General features: G+C 41.7%; 14 non-coding genes across 14 annotated transcripts; all 14 read right to left on the bottom strand.

Annotated features, from left to right (window-relative positions):
- Positions 1-987: 987 nt before the first annotated feature.
- Positions 988-1060, bottom strand: TRNAV-CAC (transfer RNA valine (anticodon CAC)). The gene has a single exon. It is a non-coding gene; the product is annotated as a tRNA-Val (tRNA).
- A 272-nt stretch (positions 1061-1332) lies between these two features.
- TRNAP-UGG (transfer RNA proline (anticodon UGG)) lies at positions 1333-1404 on the bottom strand. The gene has a single exon. It is a non-coding gene; the product is annotated as a tRNA-Pro (tRNA).
- Positions 1405-3384: 1980 nt separating this feature from the next.
- Positions 3385-3457, bottom strand: TRNAV-CAC (transfer RNA valine (anticodon CAC)). The gene has a single exon. It is a non-coding gene; the product is annotated as a tRNA-Val (tRNA).
- A 2324-nt stretch (positions 3458-5781) lies between these two features.
- Positions 5782-5854, bottom strand: TRNAV-CAC (transfer RNA valine (anticodon CAC)). The gene has a single exon. It is a non-coding gene; the product is annotated as a tRNA-Val (tRNA).
- Positions 5855-6126: 272 nt separating this feature from the next.
- Positions 6127-6198, bottom strand: TRNAP-UGG (transfer RNA proline (anticodon UGG)). Its single transcript has one exon. It is a non-coding gene; the product is annotated as a tRNA-Pro (tRNA).
- Positions 6199-8178: 1980 nt separating this feature from the next.
- TRNAV-CAC (transfer RNA valine (anticodon CAC)) lies at positions 8179-8251 on the bottom strand. The gene has a single exon. It is a non-coding gene; the product is annotated as a tRNA-Val (tRNA).
- A 2324-nt stretch (positions 8252-10575) lies between these two features.
- On the bottom strand, positions 10576-10648 carry TRNAV-CAC (transfer RNA valine (anticodon CAC)). Its single transcript has one exon. It is a non-coding gene; the product is annotated as a tRNA-Val (tRNA).
- A 272-nt stretch (positions 10649-10920) lies between these two features.
- TRNAP-UGG (transfer RNA proline (anticodon UGG)) lies at positions 10921-10992 on the bottom strand. The gene has a single exon. It is a non-coding gene; the product is annotated as a tRNA-Pro (tRNA).
- A 1980-nt stretch (positions 10993-12972) lies between these two features.
- On the bottom strand, positions 12973-13045 carry TRNAV-CAC (transfer RNA valine (anticodon CAC)). Its single transcript has one exon. It is a non-coding gene; the product is annotated as a tRNA-Val (tRNA).
- Positions 13046-13317: 272 nt separating this feature from the next.
- On the bottom strand, positions 13318-13389 carry TRNAP-UGG (transfer RNA proline (anticodon UGG)). The gene has a single exon. It is a non-coding gene; the product is annotated as a tRNA-Pro (tRNA).
- A 1980-nt stretch (positions 13390-15369) lies between these two features.
- TRNAV-CAC (transfer RNA valine (anticodon CAC)) lies at positions 15370-15442 on the bottom strand. Its single transcript has one exon. It is a non-coding gene; the product is annotated as a tRNA-Val (tRNA).
- Positions 15443-17767: 2325 nt separating this feature from the next.
- TRNAV-CAC (transfer RNA valine (anticodon CAC)) lies at positions 17768-17840 on the bottom strand. Its single transcript has one exon. It is a non-coding gene; the product is annotated as a tRNA-Val (tRNA).
- A 272-nt stretch (positions 17841-18112) lies between these two features.
- Positions 18113-18184, bottom strand: TRNAP-UGG (transfer RNA proline (anticodon UGG)). Its single transcript has one exon. It is a non-coding gene; the product is annotated as a tRNA-Pro (tRNA).
- Positions 18185-20164: 1980 nt separating this feature from the next.
- On the bottom strand, positions 20165-20237 carry TRNAV-CAC (transfer RNA valine (anticodon CAC)). The gene has a single exon. It is a non-coding gene; the product is annotated as a tRNA-Val (tRNA).
- Positions 20238-20483: the final 246 nt, after the last annotated feature.

Here is a 20483-nt window from a genome sequence, read left to right as displayed (position 1 = left end):
CTTGCCAAGAAAACACTACATTCTGGAGCGCTGATGATCAGAACATTCTGCTCCTGAAGGATAGAAAAGACAGCTTGATTGAAATAAAGTCTGTTTATATTGACGCTCTCTCTCTCCCTATATATACATACATGCATACACACACACACACAGGTATGTCATGCATTTCTTCAGATTTGTTTCAACCATTTACCATTTATTGGAGAATCCCTACTTTTCAAGTGACTGCAAATGAAGTCATCTCTGGCACTTTTTGTGCAAAGTAAGAGACACACATGACACCTTTTTATAAAAGTCATCGGTTTCTTTGTTACTGTGTACTTTCAAAGCATGGGGCTTTCACACGTCAGGTAAACCTGATTACCACTACACAACAAAAGCAGATGCAGCTTTCTTATCTATGTCGTGATAGAACAGTTGTGAATTGAGTAGAAGAAGGGCCCTGATGTGATACTTATTACATGCAGCCTGTAAGATAGTCAAACATGCAGGCTAGGAAGGAAGATGCAAATATCAATGTATTAGAAAAACACCTAAAGGCGAGTGATATGCTTTCATTCATGCATGGCTAGGAAAAATCGCCATACTGTTGCAAACATTCTTACACCACCAACTGGAAATAAATGATTCTGACATTAAACGTAAAGGTGACAATGCATTTGTATCATCACCCTGAGAAGGATCATCTTGGAATTGAGCCGAGGGCCTCTGCACTCAAAGCCAGAAACACTCCACTAAAATAAGATTCCTGTTGGTGCCAACAATTCTCCATGTTAATGCTTGTTCTAGGTGAGCAGTGAACCGATTGCAGGGCTCTTTTGAAAGCAAGGTCTGAGAACCAACAGATACATCCACACGCCGATTACTTTAGTGTTTTGAGAGAATTCCCTTTCTTGGAACGAGATTGCATGAAATAATCTTCAGGGCTTGGACAATTCCATGGCAAAACGGCACCTATCAACATTGTAGCCAACACAATATAACAACTGTTTCTGCCCGGTTTCGAACCGGGGACCTTTCGCGTGTGAGGCGAACGTGATAACCACTACACTACAGAAACAGATACCTACAGTTGATTTTTCTGTAATGAAACTGCTCCGAACTGGCTATTCCATGGGCCTCTGGCTTTAGATTTCTTTCATGCAACCTGCCCGACATCCCTAGCTGAACGCTCGTACATGCCATGCAAGACCAGATGTTTGGTATTAGCTCAGACTGGGCAGGGCTGAAGCATGAGACTCTAGCAAAGAATTATCCACTACTGCAAAGAAAAAATTGATGTTGGTTTTGAAACGCAAACTTCAAAACAACTTGAAAAGAGTACCAAGAAAAGGGCTCGTCCGGGATTTGAACCCGGGACCTCTCGCACCCAAAGCGAGAATCATACCCCTAGACCAACGAGCCCTCAAAATCCTCTTACCTCTCAAAAGCTAATACCGGCTCTAAGCCCGCAATGAAGATCATGCTGGTATCTTTATGATGCTTGGTCTGTGAATACGCATGAAAGTCAGTCTCAACTTACCCTTTCTCAAACGATAGCACTATCATTTACAAGTGTCTCCTTTTATTCTGTCCCAGCTTTGGACACGTCTTACAGGAAGTCAGCCCTTATTTATATATTTCTTCAGTGGCTGAAGCTTAATGAGAAAGAGTAACAAGTTGTTCATAACAACATAAGAAACACATTGTGCATTTTCTCTTAAATACTCCTTCACTTTGTGCCAAAAGAAATACCAAGGTGAATACCTAGGCCACAGATTCAAGCTAAAGATCTTCCTGCTGAATGCAAGGCGCATTAAAAACTGCATATCGCTGGACTAAAGCATTCCTTGCATAGCCTCTAACATCATAACATAACTGAGCTGCTAGCAGCAAGCTAACCAATACCTTTCTGAAATGAGAATGACATGTGCTTATCTGCTCAATCAGTGCTCAATCAGGCTCGATCAGGCGAGATTTAGAAAAGGTGGAAAGGGTCCAAGTGGATGCCCCTTCCTTTTTAGGGTGGGTCCTGCTGACTATCATAGGATTGCTTGTAAAAGTGGCCAGGGTCAGAGGAAAAGCTGCCAACACTTCTTAGCGTTCTCTATAGATGCAGCCATTTTCTGTGACTGTAATTTCGGCCTTTTCCCAGAAGTCTCTATTCTGCCTATGCAAATTAACAAAAGCAGTGCTTATTCCTCACTTGCTCAAATGTCCTTCCTGTCCAGAAAGCTCTGATTAAGCATGCTTATTTTCTTTTTCTGGGATATTTTAAATTGTTTCGCTGTCCAGTCTGTGGCAGTAGAAAGCTGCTTATGATGCCAGGTTTTGATGAATCCCCAAGGTACAAGTACAGAGGAATATATCAGTCTCTAGGATATGGAACTTTTAGCTAACACATCACAATATGTGATGCTTGCCAAGAAAACACTACATTCTGGAGCGCTGATGATCAGAACATTCTGCTCCTGAAGGATAGAAAAGACAGCTTGATTGAAATAAAGTCTGTTTATATTGACGCTCTCTCTCTCCCTATATATACATACATGCATACACACACACACACAGGTATGTCATGCATTTCTTCAGATTTGTTTCAACCATTTACCATTTATTGGAGAATCCCTACTTTTCAAGTGACTGCAAATGAAGTCATCTCTGGCACTTTTTGTGCAAAGTAAGAGACACACATGACACCTTTTTATAAAAGTCATCGGTTTCTTTGTTACTGTGTACTTTCAAAGCATGGGGCTTTCACACGTCAGGTAAACCTGATTACCACTACACAACAAAAGCAGATGCAGCTTTCTTATCTATGTCGTGATAGAACAGTTGTGAATTGAGTAGAAGAAGGGCCCTGATGTGATACTTATTACATGCAGCCTGTAAGATAGTCAAACATGCAGGCTAGGAAGGAAGATGCAAATATCAATGTATTAGAAAAACACCTAAAGGCGAGTGATATGCTTTCATTCATGCATGGCTAGGAAAAATCGCCATACTGTTGCAAACATTCTTACACCACCAACTGGAAATAAATGATTCTGACATTAAACGTAAAGGTGACAATGCATTTGTATCATCACCCTGAGAAGGATCATCTTGGAATTGAGCCGAGGGCCTCTGCACTCAAAGCCAGAAACACTCCACTAAAATAAGATTCCTGTTGGTGCCAACAATTCTCCATGTTAATGCTTGTTCTAGGTGAGCAGTGAACCGATTGCAGGGCTCTTTTGAAAGCAAGGTCTGAGAACCAACAGATACATCCACACGCCGATTACTTTAGTGTTTTGAGAGAATTCCCTTTCTTGGAACGAGATTGCATGAAATAATCTTCAGGGCTTGGACAATTCCATGGCAAAACGGCACCTATCAACATTGTAGCCAACACAATATAACAACTGTTTCTGCCCGGTTTCGAACCGGGGACCTTTCGCGTGTGAGGCGAACGTGATAACCACTACACTACAGAAACAGATACCTACAGTTGATTTTTCTGTAATGAAACTGCTCCGAACTGGCTATTCCATGGGCCTCTGGCTTTAGATTTCTTTCATGCAACCTGCCCGACATCCCTAGCTGAACGCTCGTACATGCCATGCAAGACCAGATGTTTGGTATTAGCTCAGACTGGGCAGGGCTGAAGCATGAGACTCTAGCAAAGAATTATCCACTACTGCAAAGAAAAAATTGATGTTGGTTTTGAAACGCAAACTTCAAAACAACTTGAAAAGAGTACCAAGAAAAGGGCTCGTCCGGGATTTGAACCCGGGACCTCTCGCACCCAAAGCGAGAATCATACCCCTCGACCAACGAGCCCTCAAAATCCTCTTACCTCTCAAAAGCTAATACCGGCTCTAAGCCCGCAATGAAGATCATGCTGGTATCTTTATGATGCTTGGTCTGTGAATACGCATGAAAGTCAGTCTCAACTTACCCTTTCTCAAACGATAGCACTATCATTTACAAGTGTCTCCTTTTATTCCGTCCCAGCTTTGGACACGTCTTACAGGAAGTCAGCCCTTATTTATATATTTCTTCAGTGGCTGAAGCTTAATGAGAAAGAGTAACAAGTTGTTCATAACAACATAAGAAACACATTGTGCATTTTCTCTTAAATACTCCTTCACTTTGTGCCAAAAGAAATACCAAGGTGAATACCTAGGCCACAGATTCAAGCTAAAGATCTTCCTGCTGAATGCAAGGCGCAATAAAAACTGCATATCGCTGGACTAAAGCATTCCTTGCATAGCCTCTAACATCATAACATAACTGAGCTGCTAGCAGCAAGCTAACCAATACCTTTCTGAAATGAGAATGACATGTGCTTATCTGCTCAATCAGTGCTCAATCAGGCTCGATCAGGCGAGATTTAGAAAAGGTGGAAAGGGTCCAAGTGGATGCCCCTTCCTTTTTAGGGTGGGTCCTGCTGACTATCATAGGATTGCTTGTAAAAGTGGCCAGGGTCAGAGGAAAAGCTGCCAACACTTCTTAGCGTTCTCTATAGATGCAGCCATTTTCTGTGACTGTAATTTCGGCCTTTTCCCAGAAGTCTCTATTCTGCCTATGCAAATTAACAAAAGCAGTGCTTATTCCTCACTTGCTCAAATGTCCTTCCTGTCCAGAAAGCTCTGATTAAGCATGCTTATTTTCTTTTTCTGGGATATTTTAAATTGTTTCGCTGTCCAGTCTGTGGCAGTAGAAAGCTGCTTATGATGCCAGGTTTTGATGAATCCCCAAGGTACAAGTACAGAGGAATATATCAGTCTCTAGGATATGGAACTTTTAGCTAACACATCACAATATGTGATGCTTGCCAAGAAAACACTACATTCTGGAGCGCTGATGATCAGAACATTCTGCTCCTGAAGGATAGAAAAGACAGCTTGATTGAAATAAAGTCTGTTTATATTGACGCTCTCTCTCTCCCTATATATACATACATGCATACACACACACACACAGGTATGTCATGCATTTCTTCAGATTTGTTTCAACCATTTACCATTTATTGGAGAATCCCTACTTTTCAAGTGACTGCAAATGAAGTCATCTCTGGCACTTTTTGTGCAAAGTAAGAGACACACATGACACCTTTTTATAAAAGTCATCGGTTTCTTTGTTACTGTGTACTTTCAAAGCATGGGGCTTTCACACGTCAGGTAAACCTGATTACCACTACACAACAAAAGCAGATGCAGCTTTCTTATCTATGTCGTGATAGAACAGTTGTGAATTGAGTAGAAGAAGGGCCCTGATGTGATACTTATTACATGCAGCCTGTAAGATAGTCAAACATGCAGGCTAGGAAGGAAGATGCAAATATCAATGTATTAGAAAAACACCTAAAGGCGAGTGATATGCTTTCATTCATGCATGGCTAGGAAAAATCGCCATACTGTTGCAAACATTCTTACACCACCAACTGGAAATAAATGATTCTGACATTAAACGTAAAGGTGACAATGCATTTGTATCATCACCCTGAGAAGGATCATCTTGGAATTGAGCCGAGGGCCTCTGCACTCAAAGCCAGAAACACTCCACTAAAATAAGATTCCTGTTGGTGCCAACAATTCTCCATGTTAATGCTTGTTCTAGGTGAGCAGTGAACCGATTGCAGGGCTCTTTTGAAAGCAAGGTCTGAGAACCAACAGATACATCCACACGCCGATTACTTTAGTGTTTTGAGAGAATTCCCTTTCTTGGAACGAGATTGCATGAAATAATCTTCAGGGCTTGGACAATTCCATGGCAAAACGGCACCTATCAACATTGTAGCCAACACAATATAACAACTGTTTCTGCCCGGTTTCGAACCGGGGACCTTTCACGTGTGAGGCGAACGTGATAACCACTACACTACAGAAACAGATACCTACAGTTGATTTTTCTGTAATGAAACTGCTCCGAACTGGCTATTCCATGGGCCTCTGGCTTTAGATTTCTTTCATGCAACCTGCCCGACATCCCTAGCTGAACGCTCGTACATGCCATGCAAGACCAGATGTTTGGTATTAGCTCAGACTGGGCAGGGCTGAAGCATGAGACTCTAGCAAAGAATTATCCACTACTGCAAAGAAAAAATTGATGTTGGTTTTGAAACGCAAACTTCAAAACAACTTGAAAAGAGTACCAAGAAAAGGGCTCGTCCGGGATTTGAACCCGGGACCTCTCGCACCCAAAGCGAGAATCATACCCCTAGACCAACGAGCCCTCAAAATCCTCTTACCTCTCAAAAGCTAATACCGGCTCTAAGCCCGCAATGAAGATCATGCTGGTATCTTTATGATGCTTGGTCTGTGAATACGCATGAAAGTCAGTCTCAACTTACCCTTTCTCAAACGATAGCACTATCATTTACAAGTGTCTCCTTTTATTCCGTCCCAGCTTTGGACACGTCTTACAGGAAGTCAGCCCTTATTTATATATTTCTTCAGTGGCTGAAGCTTAATGAGAAAGAGTAACAAGTTGTTCATAACAACATAAGAAACACATTGTGCATTTTCTCTTAAATACTCCTTCACTTTGTGCCAAAAGAAATACCAAGGTGAATACCTAGGCCACAGATTCAAGCTAAAGATCTTCCTGCTGAATGCAAGGCGCATTAAAAACTGCATATCGCTGGACTAAAGCATTCCTTGCATAGCCTCTAACATCATAACATAACTGAGCTGCTAGCAGCAAGCTAACCAATACCTTTCTGAAATGAGAATGACATGTGCTTATCTGCTCAATCAGTGCTCAATCAGGCTCGATCAGGCGAGATTTAGAAAAGGTGGAAAGGGTCCAAGTGGATGCCCCTTCCTTTTTAGGGTGGGTCCTGCTGACTATCATAGGATTGCTTGTAAAAGTGGCCAGGGTCAGAGGAAAAGCTGCCAACACTTCTTAGCGTTCTCTATAGATGCAGCCATTTTCTGTGACTGTAATTTCGGCCTTTTCCCAGAAGTCTCTATTCTGCCTATGCAAATTAACAAAAGCAGTGCTTATTCCTCACTTGCTCAAATGTCCTTCCTGTCCAGAAAGCTCTGATTAAGCATGCTTATTTTCTTTTTCTGGGATATTTTAAATTGTTTCGCTGTCCAGTCTGTGGCAGTAGAAAGCTGCTTATGATGCCAGGTTTTGATGAATCCCCAAGGTACAAGTACAGAGGAATATATCAGTCTCTAGGATATGGAACTTTTAGCTAACACATCACAATATGTGATGCTTGCCAAGAAAACACTACATTCTGGAGCGCTGATGATCAGAACATTCTGCTCCTGAAGGATAGAAAAGACAGCTTGATTGAAATAAAGTCTGTTTATATTGACGCTCTCTCTCTCCCTATATATACATACATGCATACACACACACACACAGGTATGTCATGCATTTCTTCAGATTTGTTTCAACCATTTACCATTTATTGGAGAATCCCTACTTTTCAAGTGACTGCAAATGAAGTCATCTCTGGCACTTTTTGTGCAAAGTAAGAGACACACATGACACCTTTTTATAAAAGTCATCGGTTTCTTTGTTACTGTGTACTTTCAAAGCATGGGGCTTTCACACGTCAGGTAAACCTGATTACCACTACACAACAAAAGCAGATGCAGCTTTCTTATCTATGTCGTGATAGAACAGTTGTGAATTGAGTAGAAGAAGGGCCCTGATGTGATACTTATTACATGCAGCCTGTAAGATAGTCAAACATGCAGGCTAGGAAGGAAGATGCAAATATCAATGTATTAGAAAAACACCTAAAGGCGAGTGATATGCTTTCATTCATGCATGGCTAGGAAAAATCGCCATACTGTTGCAAACATTCTTACACCACCAACTGGAAATAAATGATTCTGACATTAAACGTAAAGGTGACAATGCATTTGTATCATCACCCTGAGAAGGATCATCTTGGAATTGAGCCGAGGGCCTCTGCACTCAAAGCCAGAAACACTCCACTAAAATAAGATTCCTGTTGGTGCCAACAATTCTCCATGTTAATGCTTGTTCTAGGTGAGCAGTGAACCGATTGCAGGGCTCTTTTGAAAGCAAGGTCTGAGAACCAACAGATACATCCACACGCCGATTACTTTAGTGTTTTGAGAGAATTCCCTTTCTTGGAACGAGATTGCATGAAATAATCTTCAGGGCTTGGACAATTCCATGGCAAAACGGCACCTATCAACATTGTAGCCAACACAATATAACAACTGTTTCTGCCCGGTTTCGAACCGGGGACCTTTCGCGTGTGAGGCGAACGTGATAACCACTACACTACAGAAACAGATACCTACAGTTGATTTTTCTGTAATGAAACTGCTCCGAACTGGCTATTCCATGGGCCTCTGGCTTTAGATTTCTTTCATGCAACCTGCCCGACATCCCTAGCTGAACGCTCGTACATGCCATGCAAGACCAGATGTTTGGTATTAGCTCAGACTGGGCAGGGCTGAAGCATGAGACTCTAGCAAAGAATTATCCACTACTGCAAAGAAAAAATTGATGTTGGTTTTGAAACGCAAACTTCAAAACAACTTGAAAAGAGTACCAAGAAAAGGGCTCGTCCGGGATTTGAACCCGGGACCTCTCGCACCCAAAGCGAGAATCATACCCCTCGACCAACGAGCCCTCAAAATCCTCTTACCTCTCAAAAGCTAATACCGGCTCTAAGCCCGCAATGAAGATCATGCTGGTATCTTTATGATGCTTGGTCTGTGAATACGCATGAAAGTCAGTCTCAACTTACCCTTTCTCAAACGATAGCACTATCATTTACAAGTGTCTCCTTTTATTCCGTCCCAGCTTTGGACACGTCTTACAGGAAGTCAGCCCTTATTTATATATTTCTTCAGTGGCTGAAGCTTAATGAGAAAGAGTAACAAGTTGTTCATAACAACATAAGAAACACATTGTGCATTTTCTCTTAAATACTCCTTCACTTTGTGCCAAAAGAAATACCAAGGTGAATACCTAGGCCACAGATTCAAGCTAAAGATCTTCCTGCTGAATGCAAGGCGCAATAAAAACTGCATATCGCTGGACTAAAGCATTCCTTGCATAGCCTCTAACATCATAACATAACTGAGCTGCTAGCAGCAAGCTAACCAATACCTTTCTGAAATGAGAATGACATGTGCTTATCTGCTCAATCAGTGCTCAATCAGGCTCGATCAGGCGAGATTTAGAAAAGGTGGAAAGGGTCCAAGTGGATGCCCCTTCCTTTTTAGGGTGGGTCCTGCTGACTATCATAGGATTGCTTGTAAAAGTGGCCAGGGTCAGAGGAAAAGCTGCCAACACTTCTTAGCGTTCTCTATAGATGCAGCCATTTTCTGTGACTGTAATTTCGGCCTTTTCCCAGAAGTCTCTATTCTGCCTATGCAAATTAACAAAAGCAGTGCTTATTCCTCACTTGCTCAAATGTCCTTCCTGTCCAGAAAGCTCTGATTAAGCATGCTTATTTTCTTTTTCTGGGATATTTTAAATTGTTTCGCTGTCCAGTCTGTGGCAGTAGAAAGCTGCTTATGATGCCAGGTTTTGATGAATCCCCAAGGTACAAGTACAGAGGAATATATCAGTCTCTAGGATATGGAACTTTTAGCTAACACATCACAATATGTGATGCTTGCCAAGAAAACACTACATTCTGGAGCGCTGATGATCAGAACATTCTGCTCCTGAAGGATAGAAAAGACAGCTTGATTGAAATAAAGTCTGTTTATATTGACGCTCTCTCTCTCCCTATATATACATACATGCATACACACACACACACAGGTATGTCATGCATTTCTTCAGATTTGTTTCAACCATTTACCATTTATTGGAGAATCCCTACTTTTCAAGTGACTGCAAATGAAGTCATCTCTGGCACTTTTTGTGCAAAGTAAGAGACACACATGACACCTTTTTATAAAAGTCATCGGTTTCTTTGTTACTGTGTACTTTCAAAGCATGGGGCTTTCACACGTCAGGTAAACCTGATTACCACTACACAACAAAAGCAGATGCAGCTTTCTTATCTATGTCGTGATAGAACAGTTGTGAATTGAGTAGAAGAAGGGCCCTGATGTGATACTTATTACATGCAGCCTGTAAGATAGTCAAACATGCAGGCTAGGAAGGAAGATGCAAATATCAATGTATTAGAAAAACACCTAAAGGCGAGTGATATGCTTTCATTCATGCATGGCTAGGAAAAATCGCCATACTGTTGCAAACATTCTTACACCACCAACTGGAAATAAATGATTCTGACATTAAACGTAAAGGTGACAATGCATTTGTATCATCACCCTGAGAAGGATCATCTTGGAATTGAGCCGAGGGCCTCTGCACTCAAAGCCAGAAACACTCCACTAAAATAAGATTCCTGTTGGTGCCAACAATTCTCCATGTTAATGCTTGTTCTAGGTGAGCAGTGAACCGATTGCAGGGCTCTTTTGAAAGCAAGGTCTGAGAACCAACAGATACATCCACACGCCGATTACTTTAGTGTTTTGAGAGAATTCCCTTTCTTGGAACGAGATTGCATGAAATAATCTTCAGGGCTTGGACAATTCCATGGCAAAACGGCACCTATCAACATTGTAGCCAACACAATATAACAACTGTTTCTGCCCGGTTTCGAACCGGGGACCTTTCGCGTGTGAGGCGAACGTGATAACCACTACACTACAGAAACAGATACCTACAGTTGATTTTTCTGTAATGAAACTGCTCCGAACTGGCTATTCCATGGGCCTCTGGCTTTAGATTTCTTTCATGCAACCTGCCCGACATCCCTAGCTGAACGCTCGTACATGCCATGCAAGGCCAGATGTTTGGTATTAGCTCAGACTGGGCAGGGCTGAAGCATGAGACTCTAGCAAAGAATTATCCACTACTGCAAAGAAAAAATTGATGTTGGTTTTGAAACGCAAACTTCAAAACAACTTGAAAAGAGTACCAAGAAAAGGGCTCGTCCGGGATTTGAACCCGGGACCTCTCGCACCCAAAGCGAGAATCATACCCCTAGACCAACGAGCCCTCAAAATCCTCTTACCTCTCAAAAGCTAATACCGGCTCTAAGCCCGCAATGAAGATCATGCTGGTATCTTTATGATGCTTGGTCTGTGAATACGCATGAAAGTCAGTCTCAACTTACCCTTTCTCAAACGATAGCACTATCATTTACAAGTGTCTCCTTTTATTCCGTCCCAGCTTTGGACACGTCTTACAGGAAGTCAGCCCTTATTTATATATTTCTTCAGTGGCTGAAGCTTAATGAGAAAGAGTAACAAGTTGTTCATAACAACATAAGAAACACATTGTGCATTTTCTCTTAAATACTCCTTCACTTTGTGCCAAAAGAAATACCAAGGTGAATACCTAGGCCACAGATTCAAGCTAAAGATCTTCCTGCTGAATGCAAGGCGCATTAAAAACTGCATATCGCTGGACTAAAGCATTCCTTGCATAGCCTCTAACATCATAACATAACTGAGCTGCTAGCAGCAAGCTAACCAATACCTTTCTGAAATGAGAATGACATGTGCTTATCTGCTCAATCAGTGCTCAATCAGGCTCGATCAGGCGAGATTTAGAAAAGGTGGAAAGGGTCCAAGTGGATGCCCCTTCCTTTTTAGGGTGGGTCCTGCTGACTATCATAGGATTGCTTGTAAAAGTGGCCAGGGTCAGAGGAAAAGCTGCCAACACTTCTTAGCGTTCTCTATAGATGCAGCCATTTTCTGTGACTGTAATTTCGGCCTTTTCCCAGAAGTCTCTATTCTGCCTATGCAAATTAACAAAAGCAGTGCTTATTCCTCACTTGCTCAAATGTCCTTCCTGTCCAGAAAGCTCTGATTAAGCATGCTTATTTTCTTTTTCTGGGATATTTTAAATTGTTTCGCTGTCCAGTCTGTGGCAGTAGAAAGCTGCTTATGATGCCAGGTTTTGATGAATCCCCAAGGTACAAGTACAGAGGAATATATCAGTCTCTAGGATATGGAACTTTTAGCTAACACATCACAATATGTGATGCTTGCCAAGAAAACACTACATTCTGGAGCGCTGATGATCAGAACATTCTGCTCCTGAAGGATAGAAAAGACAGCTTGATTGAAATAAAGTCTGTTTATATTGACGCTCTCTCTCTCCCTATATATACATACATGCATACACACACACACACAGGTATGTCATGCATTTCTTCAGATTTGTTTCAACCATTTACCATTTATTGGAGAATCCCTACTTTTCAAGTGACTGCAAATGAAGTCATCTCTGGCACTTTTTGTGCAAAGTAAGAGACACACATGACACCTTTTTATAAAAGTCATCGGTTTCTTTGTTACTGTGTACTTTCAAAGCATGGGGCTTTCACACGTCAGGTAAACCTGATTACCACTACACAACAAAAGCAGATGCAGCTTTCTTATCTATGTCGTGATAGAACAGTTGTGAATTGAGTAGAAGAAGGGCCCTGATGTGATACTTATTACATGCAGCCTGTAAGATAGTCAAACATGCAGGCTAGGAAGGAAGATGCAAATATCAATGTATTAGAAAAACACCTAAAGGCGAGTGATATGCTTTCATTCATGCATGGCTAGGAAAAATCGCCATACTGTTGCAAACATTCTTACACCACCAACTGGAAATAAATGATTCTGACATTAAACGTAAAGGTGACAATGCATTTGTATCATCACCCTGAGAAGGATCATCTTGGAATTGAGCCGAGGGCCTCTGCACTCAAAGCCAGAAACACTCCACTAAAATAAGATTCCTGTTGGTGCCAACAATTCTCCATGTTAATGCTTGTTCTAGGTGAGCAGTGAACCGATTGCAGGGCTCTTTTGAAAGCAAGGTCTGAGAACCAACAGATACATCCACACGCCGATTACTTTAGTGTTTTGAGAGAATTCCCTTTCTTGGAACGAGATTGCATGAAATAATCTTCAGGGCTTGGACAATTCCATGGCAAAACGGCACCTATCAACATTGTAGCCAACACAATATAACAACTGTTTCTGCCCGGTTTCGAACCGGGGACCTTTCGCGTGTGAGGCGAACGTGATAACCACTACACTACAGAAACAGATACCTACAGTTGATTTTTCTGTAATGAAACTGCTCCGAACTGGCTATTCCATGGGCCTCTGGCTTTAGATTTCTTTCATGCAACCTGCCCGACATCCCTAGCTGAACGCTCGTACATGCCATGCAAGACCAGATGTTTGGTATTAGCTCAGACTGGGCAGGGCTGAAGCATGAGACTCTAGCAAAGAATTATTCACTACTGCAAAGAAAAAATTGATGTTGGTTTTGAAACGCAAACTTCAAAACAACTTGAAAAGAGTACCAAGAAAAGGGCTCGTCCGGGATTTGAACCCGGGACCTCTCGCACCCAAAGCGAGAATCATACCCCTAGACCAACGAGCCCTCAAAATCCTCTTACCTCTCAAAAGCTAATACCGGCTCTAAGCCCGCAATGAAGATCATGCTGGTATCTTTATGATGCTTGGTCTGTGAATACGCATGAAAGTCAGTCTCAACTTACCCTTTCTCAAACGATAGCACTATCATTTACAAGTGTCTCCTTTTATTCCGTCCCAGCTTTGGACACGTCTTACAGGAAGTCAGCCCTTATTTATATATTTCTTCAGTGGCTGAAGCTTAATGAGAAAGAGTAACAAGTTGTTCATAACAACATAAGAAACACATTGTGCATTTTCTCTTAAATACTCCTTCACTTTGTGCCAAAAGAAATACCAAGGTGAATACCTAGGCCACAGATTCAAGCTAAAGATCTTCCTGCTGAATGCAAGGCGCATTAAAAACTGCATATCGCTGGACTAAAGCATTCCTTGCATAGCCTCTAACATCATAACATAACTGAGCTGCTAGCAGCAAGCTAACCAATACCTTTCTGAAATGAGAATGACATGTGCTTATCTGCTCAATCAGTGCTCAATCAGGCTCGATCAGGCGAGATTTAGAAAAGGTGGAAAGGGTCCAAGTGGATGCCCCTTCCTTTTTAGGGTGGGTCCTGCTGACTATCATAGGATTGCTTGTAAAAGTGGCCAGGGTCAGAGGAAAAGCTGCCAACACTTCTTAGCGTTCTCTATAGATGCAGCCATTTTCTGTGACTGTAATTTCGGCCTTTTCCCAGAAGTCTCTATTCTGCCTATGCAAATTAACAAAAGCAGTGCTTATTCCTCACTTGCTCAAATGTCCTTCCTGTCCAGAAAGCTCTGATTAAGCATGCTTATTTTCTTTTTCTGGGATATTTTAAATTGTTTCGCTGTCCAGTCTGTGGCAGTAGAAAGCTGCTTATGATGCCAGGTTTTGATGAATCCCCAAGGTACAAGTACAGAGGAATATATCAGTCTCTAGGATATGGAACTTTTAGCTAACACATCACAATATGTGATGCTTGCCAAGAAAACACTACATTCTGGAGCGCTGATGATCAGAACATTCTGCTCCTGAAGGATAGAAAAGACAGCTTGATTGAAATAAAGTCTGTTTATATTGACGCTCTCTCTCTCCCTATATATACATACATGCATACACACACACACACAGGTATGTCATGCATTTCTTCAGATTTGTTTCAACCATTTACCATTTATTGGAGAATCCCTACTTTTCAAGTGACTGCAAATGAAGTCATCTCTGGCACTTTTTGTGCAAAGTAAGAGACACACATGACACCTTTTTATAAAAGTCATCGGTTTCTTTGTTACTGTGTACTTTCAAAGCATGGGGCTTTCACACGTCAGGTAAACCTGATTACCACTACACAACAAAAGCAGATGCAGCTTTCTTATCTATGTCGTGATAGAACAGTTGTGAATTGAGTAGAAGAAGGGCCCTGATGTGATACTTATTACATGCAGCCTGTAAGATAGTCAAACATGCAGGCTAGGAAGGAAGATGCAAATATCAATGTATTAGAAAAACACCTAAAGGCGAGTGATATGCTTTCATTCATGCATGGCTAGGAAAAATCGCCATACTGTTGCAAACATTCTTACACCACCAACTGGAAATAAATGATTCTGACATTAAACGTAAAGGTGACAATGCATTTGTATCATCACCCTGAGAAGGATCATCTTGGAATTGAGCCGAGGGCCTCTGCACTCAAAGCCAGAAACACTCCACTAAAATAAGATTCCTGTTGGTGCCAACAATTCTCCATGTTAATGCTTGTTCTAGGTGAGCAGTGAACCGATTGCAGGGCTCTTTTGAAAGCAAGGTCTGAGAACCAACAGATACATCCACACGCCGATTACTTTAGTGTTTTGAGAGAATTCCCTTTCTTGGAACGAGATTGCATGAAATAATCTTCAGGGCTTGGACAATTCCATGGCAAAACGGCACCTATCAACATTGTAGCCAACACAATATCACAACTGTTTCTGCCCGGTTTCGAACCGGGGACCTTTCGCGTGTGAGGCGAACGTGATAACCACTACACTACAGAAACAGATACCTACAGTTGATTTTTCTGTAATGAAACTGCTCCGAACTGGCTATTCCATGGGCCTCTGGCTTTAGATTTCTTTCATGCAACCTGCCCGACATCCCTAGCTGAACGCTCGTACATGCCATGCAAGACCAGATGTTTGGTATTAGCTCAGACTGGGCAGGGCTGACGCATGAGACTCTAGCAAAGAATTATCCACTACTGCAAAGAAAAAATTGATGTTGGTTTTGAAACGCAAACTTCAAAACAACTTGAAAAGAGTACCAAGAAAAGGGCTCGTCCGGGATTTGAACCCGGGACCTCTCGCACCCAAAGCGAGAATCATACCCCTCGACCAACGAGCCCTCAAAATCCTCTTACCTCTCAAAAGCTAATACCGGCTCTAAGCCCGCAATGAAGATCATGCTGGTATCTTTATGATGCTTGGTCTGTGAATACGCATGAAAGTCAGTCTCAACTTACCCTTTCTCAAACGATAGCACTATCATTTACAAGTGTCTCCTTTTATTCCGTCCCAGCTTTGGACACGTCTTACAGGAAGTCAGCCCTTATTTATATATTTCTTCAGTGGCTGAAGCTTAATGAGAAAGAGTAACAAGTTGTTCATAACAACATAAGAAACACATTGTGCATTTTCTCTTAAATACTCCTTCACTTTGTGCCAAAAGAAATACCAAGGTGAATACCTAGGCCACAGATTCAAGCTAAAGATCTTCCTGCTGAATGCAAGGCGCAATAAAAACTGCATATCGCTGGACTAAAGCATTCCTTGCATAGCCTCTAACATCATAACATAACTGAGCTGCTAGCAGCAAGCTAACCAATACCTTTCTGAAATGAGAATGACATGTGCTTATCTGCTCAATCAGTGCTCAATCAGTGCTCAATCAGGCGAGATTTAGAAAAGGTGGAAAGGGTCCAAGTGGATGCCCCTTCCTTTTTAGGGTGGGTCCTGCTGACTATCATAGGATTGCTTGTAAAAGTGGCCAGGGTCAGAGGAAAAGCTGCCAACACTTCTTAGCGTTCTCTATAGATGCAGCCATTTTCTGTGACTGTAATTTCGGCCTTTTCCCAGAAGTCTCTATTCTGCCTATGCAAATTAACAAAAGCAGTGCTTATTCCTCACTTGCTCAAATGTCCTTCCTGTCCAGAAAGCTCTGATTAAGCATGCTTATTTTCTTTTTCTGGGATATTTTAAATTGTTTCGCTGTCCAGTCTGTGGCAGTAGAAAGCTGCTTATGATGCCAGGTTTTGATGAATCCCCAAGGTACAAGTACAGAGGAATATATCAGTCTCTAGGATATGGAACTTTTAGCTAACACATCACAATATGTGATGCTTGCCAAGAAAACACTACATTCTGGAGCGCTGATGATCAGAACATTCTGCTCCTGAAGGATAGAAAAGACAGCTTGATTGAAATAAAGTCTGTTTATATTGACGCTCTCTCTCTCCCTATATATACATACATGCATACACACACACACACAGGTATGTCATGCATTTCTTCAGATTTGTTTCAACCATTTACCATTTATTGGAGAATCCCTACTTTTCAAGTGACTGCAAATGAAGTCATCTCTGGCACTTTTTGTGCAAAGTAAGAGACACACATGACACCTTTTTATAAAAGTCATCGGTTTCTTTGTTACTGTGTACTTTCAAAGCATGGGGCTTTCACACGTCAGGTAAACCTGATTACCACTACACAACAAAAGCAGATGCAGCTTTCTTATCTATGTCGTGATAGAACAGTTGTGAATTGAGTAGAAGAAGGGCCCTGATGTGATACTTATTACATGCAGCCTGTAAGATAGTCAAACATGCAGGCTAGGAAGGAAGATGCAAATATCAATGTATTAGAAAAACACCTAAAGGCGAGTGATATGCTTTCATTCATGCATGGCTAGGAAAAATCGCCATACTGTTGCAAACATTCTTACACCACCAACTGGAAATAAATGATTCTGACATTAAACGTAAAGGTGACAATGCATTTGTATCATCACCCTGAGAAGGATCATCTTGGAATTGAGCCGAGGGCCTCTGCACTCAAAGCCAGAAACACTCCACTAAAATAAGATTCCTGTTGGTGCCAACAATTCTCCATGTTAATGCTTGTTCTAGGTGAGCAGTGAACCGATTGCAGGGCTCTTTTGAAAGCAAGGTCTGAGAACCAACAGATACATCCACACGCCGATTACTTTAGTGTTTTGAGAGAATTCCCTTTCTTGGAACGAGATTGCATGAAATAATCTTCAGGGCTTGGACAATTCCATGGCAAAACGGCACCTATCAACATTGTAGCCAACACAATATAACAACTGTTTCTGCCCGGTTTCGAACCGGGGACCTTTCGCGTGTGAGGCGAACGTGATAACCACTACACTACAGAAACAGATACCTACAGTTGATTTTTCTGTAATGAAACTGCTCCGAACTGGCTATTCCATGGGCCTCTGGCTTTAGATTTCTTTCATGCAACCTGCCCGACATCCCTAGCTGAACGCTCGTACATGCCATGCAAGACCAGATGTTTGGTATTAGCTCAGACTGGGCAGGGCTGAAGCATGAGACTCTAGCAAAGAATTATCCACTACTGCAAAGAAAAAATTGATGTTGGTTTTGAAACGCAAACTTCAAAACAACTTGAAAAGAGTACCAAGAAAAGGGCTCGTCCGGGATTTGAACCCGGGACCTCTCGCACCCAAAGCGAGAATCATACCCCTAGACCAACGAGCCCTCAAAATCCTCTTACCTCTCAAAAGCTAATACCGGCTCTAAGCCCGCAATGAAGATCATGCTGGTATCTTTATGATGCTTGGTCTGTGAATACGCATGAAAGTCAGTCTCAACTTACCCTTTCTCAAACGATAGCACTATCATTTACAAGTGTCTCCTTTTATTCCGTCCCAGCTTTGGACACGTCTTACAGGAAGTCAGCCCTTATTTATATATTTCTTCAGTGGCTGAAGCTTAATGAGAAAGAGTAACAAGTTGTTCATAACAACATAAGAAACACATTGTGCATTTTCTCTTAAATACTCCTTCACTTTGTGCCAAAAGAAATACCAAGGTGAATACCTAGGCCACAGATTCAAGCTAAAGATCTTCCTGCTGAATGCAAGGCGCATTAAAAACTGCATATCGCTGGACTAAAGCATTCCTTGCATAGCCTCTAACATCATAACATAACTGAGCTGCTAGCAGCAAGCTAACCAATACCTTTCTGAAATGAGAATGACATGTGCTTATCTGCTCAATCAGTGCTCAATCAGGCTCGATCAGGCGAGATTTAGAAAAGGTGGAAAGGGTCCAAGTGGATGCCCCTTCCTTTTTAGGGTGGGTCCTGCTGACTATCATAGGATTGCTTGTAAAAGTGGCCAGGGTCAGAGGAAAAGCTGCCAACACTTCTTAGCGTTCTCTATAGATGCAGCCATTTTCTGTGACTGTAATTTCGGCCTTTTCCCAGAAGTCTCTATTCTGCCTATGCAAATTAACAAAAGCAGTGCTTATTCCTCACTTGCTCAAATGTCCTTCCTGTCCAGAAAGCTCTGATTAAGCATGCTTATTTTCTTTTTCTGGGATATTTTAAATGGTTTCGCTGTCCAGTCTGTGGCAGTAGAAAGCTGCTTATGATGCCAGGTTTTGATGAATCCCCAAGGTACAAGTACAGAGGAATATATCAGTCTCTAGGATATGGAACTTTTAGCTAACACATCACAATATGTGATGCTTGCCAAGAAAACACTACATTCTGGAGCGCTGATGATCAGAACATTCTGCTCCTGAAGGATAGAAAAGACAGCTTGATTGAAATAAAGTCTGTTTATATTGACGCTCTCTCTCTCCCTATATATACATACATGCATACACACACACACACAGGTATGTCATGCATTTCTTCAGATTTGTTTCAACCATTTACCATTTATTGGAGAATCCCTACTTTTCAAGTGACTGCAAATGAAGTCATCTCTGGCACTTTTTGTGCAAAGTAAGAGACACACATGACACCTTTTTATAAAAGTCATCGGTTTCTTTGTTACTGTGTACTTTCAAAGCATGGGGCTTTCACACGTCAGGTAAACCTGATTACCACTACACAACAAAAGCAGATGCAGCTTTCTTATCTATGTCGTGATAGAACAGTTGTGAATTGAGTAGAAGAAGGGCCCTGATGTGATACTTATTACATGCAGCCTGTAAGATAGTCAAACATGCAGGCTAGGAAGGAAGATGCAAATATCAATGTATTAGAAAAACACCTAAAGGCGAGTGATATGCTTTCATTCATGCATGGCTAGGAAAAATCGCCATACTGTTGCAAACATTCTTACACCACCAACTAGAAATAAATGATTCTGACATTAAACGTAAAGGTGACAATGCATTTGTATCATCACCCTGAGAAGGATCATCTTGGAATTGAGCCGAGGGCCTCTGCACTCAAAGCCAGAAACACTCCACTAAAATAAGATTCCTGTTGGTGCCAACAATTCTCCATGTTAATGCTTGTTCTAGGTGAGCAGTGAACCGATTGCAGGGCTCTTTTGAAAGCAAGGTCTGAGAACCAACAGATACATCCACACGCCGATTACTTTAGTGTTTTGAGAGAATTCCCTTTCTTGGAACGAGATTGCATGAAATAATCTTCAGGGCTTGGACAATTCCATGGCAAAACGGCACCTATCAACATTGTAGCCAACACAATATAACAACTGTTTCTGCCCGGTTTCGAACCGGGGACCTTTCGCGTGTGAGGCGAACGTGATAACCACTACACTACAGAAACAGATACCTACAGTTGATTTTTCTGTAATGAAACTGCTCCGAACTGGCTATTCCATGGGCCTCTGGCTTTAGATTTCTTTCATGCAACCTGCCCGACATCCCTAGCTGAACGCTCGTACATGCCATGCAAGACCAGATGTTTGGTATTAGCTCAGACTGGGCAGGGCTGAAGCATGAGACTCTAGCAAAGAATTATCCACTACTGCAAAGAAAAAATTGATGTTGGTTTTGAAACGCAAACTTCAAA

This window comes from Triturus cristatus, chromosome 8 (assembly GCF_964204655.1).
Source record: "Triturus cristatus chromosome 8, aTriCri1.1, whole genome shotgun sequence".
NCBI lineage: Eukaryota > Metazoa > Chordata > Amphibia > Caudata > Salamandridae > Triturus > Triturus cristatus.
This window is presented reverse-complemented; position numbering and strand designations above follow the sequence as displayed.